Source organism: Trichechus manatus, unplaced genomic scaffold (assembly GCF_000243295.1).
Source record: "Trichechus manatus latirostris isolate Lorelei unplaced genomic scaffold, TriManLat1.0 scaffold00064, whole genome shotgun sequence".
NCBI classification, from domain to species: domain Eukaryota; kingdom Metazoa; phylum Chordata; class Mammalia; order Sirenia; family Trichechidae; genus Trichechus; species Trichechus manatus.
The window spans coordinates 14819510-14827281 of NW_004444000.1; positions in this window are offsets into that span (position 1 = coordinate 14819510).

Sequence of the window (7772 nt, forward strand, 5' to 3'; positions counted from 1 at the left end):
TCCTCCTTTGCCAAGGTCACCTTTTGGTGAGCATTCACATGAGACACAAATATCTTCACTTCTTTGGCCCATTCAGAGAGGTCTATCAACATACCTCTTCCCCATACCTCCTTGTCTTCATTTTTCCAATCATGTTCCTTTCTATCCTGCCATTCCAGTCCCTGACCATCCAAACCATTGCCCACAGTCCATTAATCAGTATATAATCTCACATCCGGCCATTTCTCCTTCCAAGCAAAGTGAACAACCAGGTGCACTGCTTGAAGTTCTGCCTGTTAGGAGGACTTCCCTTCACCTCTGTCCTTCAAGGAGGTCTCAGAAAGGGGCTGTAGTGTTGGCGCAGTCCACTTTCAAGTGGTGCCTGCATATCACACAGAACCATCTGTAAATCAGGCACGAGTTTTCTCTTCCTCAGTCAACTGATCATAAGGAACTCCCCATGAGGCCATAGGTGCAGACTGGGAGATGGAAGGTAATGTGACAGGAGTGGAGACCATGGGCATTTGGGCCACTTCCTCATGCAACTTACTTATGCCTTCAGGTCTTGTTCAGGCCTGATCTTGTACATACCACTTCCATTTTGTGATGGAGTGCTGCTGTGCACGTCTGACTTTATGGCTCTGAGGTTCAGACAACACCCAGTTCATGATGGGCAGCTCAGGCCACATGGTGACTTGGTGTCCCATGGTTAAGTGCTCAGTCTCTACTAAGGCCTAGTAGGAAGCCAAAAGCTGTTTCTCAAAAGGAGAGTAGTTATCTGCAGAGGATGGCAGGGCTTTCCTCCAAAATTCTAAGGATCTGCGCTGTGATTCAGCAATAGGGGCCTGCCAAGGACTTCAAACAGCATCTCTATCTACCACTGACACTTCAAGCACCCTTGGATCAGGCAGATCCTATGGCCCAAGTGTCAAGAGTGGCTTAAGACTACATCATAACATAACTGCCAAACCACTGAGAATCATGGCCCAGCCAAGTTGACACATAACCTTAATCATCACAAAACTCTGACCATGTCTCTTTCAAATCTTTATACAAACTTCACCATCACTTTGAAGCCTAACCTCACTGTCTTATTTAAGATTGCAACTCATACCACTGTCCTTTGTACCATCTTTCCGTTTTTTTATATAAAGATGTTAAAACGGAGTAGAATGTCTTATATTTATGCACATATTTACAATTTCAGGTGTCTCCAAGTTTACATTTACATTATATTTCCAAGTTTACTTTTTATAATTTCAGATGCTCTCCAGGTTTCCATCTGGTATCGTTTTCCTTTTGTCTAGAGAACTTTCTTTGACATGCCTTGTAGTGCAGTCAGTTGATGACTGATTCCCCCAGATTTTGTGTCTCTAAAAATGTCTTTAATTTACCTTCAGTTTTGAAAGATATTTTCACTGAGTATAAAGTTTTAGATGGACAATTCTTTTCTTTCTGCACTTGAAGATGTCATTCCATTACCTTATTGCTTGCATTTCTGATAGGAAGTGTGCAGTCATTCTTATCTTTGTTCCTCTTTATGCAATGTGCTTTTTTTTCCCTCTGGATGCTTTAAAATTGTTCTCTTTCTCGTTGGTATTTAGCAATTTGTTTATGATTTACCTTTGTGTTTATTCTGCTTATGGATTTATTGAACTTGGATTTGTGGGTGCATAGTTTTCATCTAAATTGGAAAAATTTCAGCCATTATTTCTTTAAATATTTTAAAATTTCCCCCCTTTCCTTCTGGGACTCCAATTACATCTATGTTAGACTGCTTGATATTGTCCCATAGGTCATGGAGGCTCTGTTTATTTCTTGTCGGTCTTTTTTCTTTATATGCATAAGTTTGAATAATATCTATTGTTATGTCTTCAAGTTCACTGATATTTACTTCTGCAGTTCTAATCTGATGTTAGTCAAGTGATTTTTTTCTCTTCAGCTATTGTATTTTTTTAAATGTAGTTATTCCACTAGTTATTTTTGATGTCTTCCATTTATCTTAACATTATGTTCATTTTCCCCTTTCAATTATTGAGCATATTGAGAATATTTATAATAGCTAATTTCAATGCCCTTATTGGCTAATTCCATCATTTATGTCATTTCTAGGCTATTTCTGTTGACTTATTTTCCTCCTGGTTATGGATTACATTTTTCTGCTTCTACATCTAGCAATTTTTGGTTGGATGTGAACATTATAGATCTTATGTTGATGAGTGCTGGATTTTATTGTATTCCTTTAAAGTGTTTTGGGCTTTCTTCTGGCAGACTTTAAATTATCTTCGGGGTCAGTTTAATCTATTTGAAGTTTATTTTTAAGCCTTTTTTGGGTGGATCCACTATAGCCTAGGGCAGATATAGCCCCAATACTAAGATGTTGTTATCCTTCTGGATTCTCTAGTGCATGCCCCATGTATTTACTGAAATCTCTCCACTCTAGCTAATGGGAACTTGAATGATTTCCAGTCCTGTGTGAGCTCTGGGAATTCTTATTGCTCTTTGGTAATTGGTTTTGTCAAACGTTTTGGTTTGTTTGTTTTTTAAAATCTGACTTCATGGAATTTCACTGTACATAGATTTGGTATCAAGTCGAAGTCTCAAGTAGACCTCTATGCACGTTTGTGGAGTTCTTTGCATAGCTCCATCTAGTAGTTGGCTCCATAGATGCTAGTTGCCATGGCTGTCCTGAACTCCAATCTCTATCTCTTCAGCTTAGTGAGACTACCACACTTTGTTGCCTATGCCTCTTTGCACCCCTGGTTGAAAAATGCCTCTAGGTAGAAAGTCATGATGATCACATGGCTCATCACATTTGTTTTCCTTTTTTTTTCCAGAAATTACAGTCTTCTGTAATTCCTTTTGCAGACTTTTGTCAAGGTCTGAAAACGTTTGTTTCATATATTTTGTATAGTTTTCTAGTTGTTTAAGTTGGAGGGCAAAGCTGGACCCTATTCATCATGGTTGGATGAGGAAATCTCAACCTCACTTTTTCTTGAGGCATCTTTTACTCTAGTTTTAATGTGCATTTCTTGTATGAGAAAAGTTGAGCATACTTTCATACATATGTATAAGATCAGCTAATATTTCTATTTTCTCTGAACTCTATTCATATCTTTTGCCCATTTTCTCTTGGGTAGTAGGTCTTTTTATTCTAAAAATTTAGAAGCTCTTTATTATTAAAGGGAGCCTTGGTGGCGCAGTGGTTAAGAGCTTGGTTTCTAACTAAAACATTGGCAGTTCAAATCCACCAGCTGCTCCTTGGAAATACTGTGGGGCAATTCTACTCTGTCCTATATGGTTGCTGTGAGTTGGAATCGACTCCATGGCAACGGGTTTGGGTTTGGTTTTATATAAAATATATTAGTTTTTTGTCTGAGATATAAATTCCACATAGATTTTTCCCCATTTTGTTCTTTATATTTTGACTTTCTTTATGATTTTTTTAGGCAAAAAGAAAAAAATTAATGTAGTAAAATTTATTAATCTTTTACTTGTTAGCTTTTGAATTTTGAATCATAGTCCACCAAATATTCTCTACTTTCAGGGGTTATAAACAACTTTGTTTTCCTTTCCAGAAACTTGTATTATTTTATGTTATACACTTGGATGAATTTGAAATTTATACTGTTTATGGTGTAAGAAACAGATCTAATTTTTTATTTTCCATATGGCTATCCAGTTTGTGTCATAGTGGTTAAGTGCTATGGCTGCTAACCTAAGGGTCGGCAGTTTGAATCCGCCAGGCACTCCTTGGAAACTCTACCGGGCAGTTCTACTGTGTCCAATAGGGTTGCTATGAGTCAGAATCGACTCGATGGCAACGGATTTGGTTGGTTTTTACCCAGTTGTACCATCACATTAAAAATATAAAAGTCCATCTTTTTTCTACTGATTTGTGATGCTGCCTTCATGAAATACTAAATTTCTATTTGTTATTGGATCTGTATCTGTTTTTTTTTTTCTGTTCCAGTGGTCTATCATTCTATTCATGTGCCAACATCACCCTGTTCTGATTATAGAAGCATTATAATGTTTTCTTATCTGTTAGAGTTAGCTTCTACACATTGTGTATGTGTGTTTGTTTCTCTTTGAGGATTTTCCATGATATTATTGCTTGTTTATTCTTTCATATAAACTTTATAATCAGTTTGTCTGCCTCCAAAACAAACGAACAAACAAAAAATAAACAAAACAAAACCTGATGGTAGTTTTATTAGGATCATATAGCTTTTATAAACAGACGTAGAAGGAATGGATACATTTTGGCCTTGAGTCTTCCAGTTCAAGAACATGGTATGTCTTCCTATTTGTTAGATCTAGTTTGGTTTTGTTTAGGTATGTTTCATCCTTCTAATCATATAGGTTTTATACATTTCTTGTTAAATTTTTGCCCAGGAATTTTATTTTACCGTTCTTTTCTAATGGTATCTATTGTTATAAGTTCTAACAGGTTATCGCTTGTATATGAATTACACTGATTTCTGATTTTATTCCTGCAATTTTACTCTTATTGCTTTTGGTAGTTTTTTCATTGATTCTCTTGGATTTTGCAGCTATAATAATATCATTTGCAAATACAGATGGTCTTACCTCTTCCTTTCTGATTCTTTTGCCTCTAATTACTTTCTCTTGTACAGTTGAAATTTCTTTTGCTGTCCATGAAATATTAAATAATAGAGGAAAGACTGGGCCTCTTGGTCTTGGCTAAGGCTTTAATGGGAATACATCAATATTTTTACATTAAGATGCTGGCTTTGGGGCTAAGGTTTATACCTTCTATCATCTTAAGAAAGTGTCCATCAATTTTTATTTCATTGAATATTTGAGAATAACGAATGGGTATTAAATTTGGTTAAATGCCTCTTCATGTGCTCTTAGTCCCTCCCTCTCTTATTGCCTCAGGTACTTAAAATCCTCAAATTTCCATTTTCTTTCCTGTACCTTCGGTCTTCCTTTCTCTAGTGTTACTTTTCTTCAATGTACAAACATAAGCATGCCTTCATTACCATAAAAACAATTCCCCCACTTCTCTTTTTCTTTTATTGTAAAAATTTAAAAACAGTGATGTATTCTTATTTCTTCCTTTCCTCTCTATAGTCAAGGGCTGGTGTTTATTTTTAAATAAGTGATAGCATTCCTTGTCCATTTCTATCCTAATATCCAGTGCTATGGTGCAACTCCCCTGTAGAAATTTAGCTGTATCTCCAAATCTGGGTTATATATGTGTTTATAATTTGCTGTTTAATCGTCAGGTGTTCTCTGGGCTAGAGGAAGCTCTTGAGCATGCTGATTCCTGTCCTTGAATTTTAAGCATCTTGCCACCAGGTGGCAATAGTAGGAGGAATCATCCTGTCTGAACTGATATTGTTTACGCCTGCTTTGATTTTTAACCACCACCTTCCATTTTTCTTTTAAGGTGGTAGGGGAGGAGATACACACACCCACACACACACAGATATGTATGTATATCTATGTACACACACATATATATGTATATATGTATACTGTATGTTTATGTATGTATATATAAAGTTTATTTAATGGAGGAATATATAATACACATACATACACAGTATATACATAATATATATAAATATATATATATTTTAAAAAGTAAACTAACAAGCACTAAGCCATAATTCAATAGAAATTATATTTTAAAGGGAAATTTTTAAAAATAAATGAATATTTTTTAGTTTTATTTTTCATTTTACTTAGAATTGCTGGGAGTATGAGCTCATGAAACGGTCATTGAAGGAAAGAATGATTCATGTAGAGAGCTTCTGCCTTCCTGAAAATAACCAAGGATGTGTGCCCCAATTTATGCCTCTAAGGAGAAGTACCTTTAGAAAAATGACACCATGGCTATGATGTGGTTCTTCTCTGCTGACTCCATCAGGCACAATACTATTCCTTGGAGCCAATAGCAAAATAAACGTTTATTCTTTTAATCTATATTACATGCCAACAGATTTTATGCTCTCTCAAGGCCGTATCCATGGTTACTTGATAAGGCAGAGTCCTCAGTAGCTTTGAATATTTCCATATAATTTTATTGCAAATGGTAATACGAAAAGAGCTTTGTCAGGTGTGTATTGTTAAAACCCTGCCCAATTGCCAGAGCCACTAATTGTACGACTGAATTTCAGTCATCTTTGTACAGAGCCAGGTAGGGATTCCCACTTAGCATCAACCCTGGGCTCCAGGAGTAAATAGGGAAGGGGAGAGAGTAGGAACCTCTCTGCATTGTTCTTGGGGTAAGCAGTCCCAGGACTGATGTGAAATGGTGCACGGGAGTAGTGTGCTTCATGTATGAACTCAAAGGCCACAATTCCTCTAGGAGAAAATCTGATGGCTTCATCTCTGGATTTCTACTTAGGCCTCTGATATATCTATACGTAAAAGAAAATCCTTTTAAAATATCGTCTTATGGCCACAATGATATGGACAAATGATGTTTCTCTCCTTGAGTTGGAGAGGAGCTACAGGGCACAGCCTTAGTCTGATATCTTGGTCTTTAGCCAAAAATTGCTGTCAAAATAATGTAGAAAAAAAGAGATTGAGATTTCATTTTCCTGTCATAACAGAGAAAACATTGCAAAGAATGAGAATTCCAGAACACTTAATTGTGCTCATGAGGAATCTGTACATAGACCAAAGGAAGTGGTTCGAGTAGAACAAGGGGATACTGTGTGGTTTAAAACTAGGAAAGGTGTGCATCAGGGTTGTATCCTTTCACCATACGTATTCAATCCGCATGCTAAACAAATAATCTGAAAAGCTTGATTATATGAAGAAGAATGCAGCACCAGGATTGGAGGAAGACCCATTAACAACTACGACATGCAGATGACAAAACCTTGCTTGCAGAAATCGAAGAGGACATGAAGTACTTACTGATGAAGATCCAAGACTAGAGACTTCAGTATGAATTACACCTAAACATAAAGAGAACAAAAATCCTCACAACTGGACCAATAAGCAACATCATGATACAGAAAATATTGACGATGTCAAGGATTTCATTTTACTTGGATCCACAATCAACGCCCATGGAAGTAGCAGTCAAGAAATCAAGTGATGTATTGCATTGGGCAAATCTGCTGCAAAAGAATTCTTTAAAATGTTAAAAAGCAAAGACGTCACTTCGAGGACTAAGGTGCGTCTGACCCAAGCTACGGTATTTTCAATCACCTGATATGCATGCGAAAGCTGGACAATGAATAAGGAAGACAGAAGAAGAATTGATACCTTTGAGTTATGGTGTCAGTGAAGAATATTGAACATACCATGAACTACTAGAAGAACAAACAAATCTGTCTTGGAAGAAGTACAGCCAGAATGCTCCTTAGAAGGGAGGATGGTAAGATATCGTCTCATGTACTTTGGACATGTTATCAGGAGGGACCAGTCCCTGGAGAAGGACTTCATGCTTGGTAAGGCAGAGGTCAGTGAAAAAGAGGAAGACCCTCAATGAGATGGATTGACACAGTGGCTGCAACAATGAGCTCAAACATAGTAACGATTGTGAGGATGGTGCAAGACTGGGCAGTATTTCGTTCTGTTGTAGATAGGGCCGGAACTGACTCGATGGCACCGAACAACAACAAAAACAACAGAGAAAAGAAGGATCTAGGCTCAGGACTGTTCGTCCTACATTATCTCATCCATTTCCCTTCTAGAAAGTAGGAGAGATGCAGCTTAAGATCCAGCTCTGATGACACCAGTGTGAGAGTGACTGCATCCCATGTTTCTTCACGTCCTTCTTCACCTAGAGTCCTAGAGCTGAA